We start from the raw sequence: 2,811 nt of genomic DNA on the forward strand, positions 1-2,811 counted from the left end.
TATATATATATATATATATATATATGTGTTTAGTAACTGTGAACATATATATGTAAATTGAGAAAATTAATTGAATATGATATATGTAAGAAGTATGGATAAGTTGTATCAAATGGCTGATGATAAAAAAGAAATTATGAGTAGAGAAATAACATATTCAAGGTTAGAAAAATATTTTAATGTATCAAAGTATCAACCCGATCAACCCGTATGGTTTGGGTTTGATTGGGTTGCACTTTGGTTTGGGTTGAATTAAGATTTTTCAGAATGTAAGCATTAAATCGAGTTGTTCAAACGTCTTCAACCCGATCAACCCGTACGGTTTGGGTTGGATTGAGGTTTTTCAAAATGTAAGTATTGGATTGAGTTGTTCAAATGTCTTCAACCCAATCAACCAAACCCATGAGCACCCCTATTTTAGACCACCAGGTGTACTTTATAATTCATGAGGAACCCAATAAGATTTTTCTAAATGATGCTTTTATATTTAATAACATACAGAAAAGTCTTTTTCATCTAACAATTAAAGGACTAAAAAAGAAACAAAACAATTACTTTCAAAATTAAACACTTATTTGGAAACAAACTAATGTAGCATTTATTTTTTAAAAGGTGCTGAAATCTGAAGTCTTATTTCACGCTAGGCTTGCAATCTCTATGAGAGTGACACACATTTGATTCTAATTAAAAATAAACTAGATCCCAGTGAATATGCATAAGAAGATGTAATGACAACCAAAGACAACATTGATGTGCACTCAGTCACTGGAATCTGCAAGGTCAGAAATGGTTTCACTGTAAAGTGACAAATCACTGGACAAGATGCCACCAGTAAGGTCTATCTTTCACGAAGATGGCATAAAGATTCAAGTTGATACCTTCATAAGGTTGGTTTTTCCGATCAAAACACAGCGGAGGGGACCCATTTTTGCAGAAACTAAACAATTCAGGGTGTTTATGATTAAGCATTAATATCCATGAATTCTTATTTTCTTGTTGTGGATTGATTTATATCATGTTGTATTGTTTTTAGATGCATTCTTCTTTATTAACTGAGTGGAAAAAAATATTGTAATTTAATTTTATTTAAACATAAATTATATATAATACTGACCAAGGTGAGTCAAAAAACCGTTCTTTAAATCTTAGTTGTTTAAATCAATCTTGATATTAAATATCAGCTCTTTAAATGGTTTATTTTACAGTTAATACTAAATCATTTTCAACCTCCACGTTTCTCAAGCACCGTTAACCTCAACTCTCTTCAATTTCAAAATTACATTTCATATCGTTGTAATTAGTGATTTGATTTACTTTATATCTCTTCAATCTCGAGTATCATCTCACATAACTACACGAAAGATTTTTCATCATCTTCGTCTTTCGTTCTCTTTGATTATAATCCATACAGTAGTTTTAGTGAATTTTTGTTTCTATATACATTACACGGTGTGATATTGGTTTTTTTTTTGAGCTGGATTCTTGGGTTATCATGAAGTTTATTATGTGATTCGGAATCCTTTTTTCAGAAAGTTGGTTAGATATAGGTACCAGAAAGCTTGTGTGTTGATATAATCCTTCCTTTGACCCCAAAAAGAAAATGGAGTGCTCTCTGATACAAGAAATCCCCCATGTGCTTCTTCTCTTAATACGATCGCGGGTTTTTTGGTTTGAAACCATATAGATCGATAGATTGGGGGAGAAAAGAGGGATTCCTAACTGTAAAACGACAGGACGAGGGGAAACCGTGTTGCACGTTGCTGCACAGTGATGAACCAATTTTTAGAGTATCATTATTCCTATATATGTTAAATGGTAAACTAAAGTCATCTTTTTTTTAATTAACCTGGATATCCAACCCGCTATGTGAGTCGACGAATCCCAAGGCGACCACTTGCTTTGCAGAGAGCCCGGAGTCACCGCATTTGAACCTCCGTGGCCACAAGGAGATTTTTATTCATCTTTGGATTTGAATCTGAGACCTCCTGGTACTTTTGACCTTTGGAGCTAAGCTCAAACCAATCAAACATCACCCCTTGTGATTTATTTTTGAATTAATTATGATAATTATCTTGTTTCTCCATTCAAAAAAAATTCTTGGACTGAAATAGGAATCCGTGTTATCAAAGGATTTCCTGCGATTATTTCTAGTATGGAATGAGTCAATCATCCACTTTGATATCTTATTGAACAAAAATGGTGATATTGTTCCTCCATTGATCAAGAATTTCGAATTTTGGCAAGTCTCATGGACCCACCTCTAAAAACAGTACATTCTAAGAGAAAAAGGAAAAGAAAAATTCAAATATTTAAGATATATTTGATTGGAGATTTGAAGCCAAAACATTAGAAGACTATTTTCTTTATTAACGTCCTGGATATCTAACCCGCTATGCGAGCCAACTAATCACAGGACGACCACCTGCTTTGCAGATAGCCCGGAGTCACCGCATTTGAATCTCCGTGGTCACAAGGAGGTTTTTATTCCTCCTTGGATTTGAACCTGTGAGACATGTTTGTTGTTTCACCTACGTGAGACATGTTTTCATCCAAAAACTATCAACGAACCATAACTTTCAGTACATTATCGACTTGTACTTAACTCTTCATATATGTTGTATTCTTGAAATCTAAGAGTTTTACCTAAATGCTTTATAAGACAACTAGAAGCGTACTCGCGCAATGCAACGAGATACATCATGATTTTAATATTTCATTTTATTTTTTATTTCAGTCGATGTTATAATATGACTTTATGTGATTTTGAGAAATCGATGATGTTTTTATTTTTGAATAAAATATATGTTTGAA

This window comes from Cynara cardunculus, assembly GCF_001531365.2.
Source record: "Cynara cardunculus var. scolymus isolate 2C chromosome LG 17, CcrdV1, whole genome shotgun sequence".
Lineage (NCBI taxonomy): Eukaryota > Viridiplantae > Streptophyta > Magnoliopsida > Asterales > Asteraceae > Cynara > Cynara cardunculus.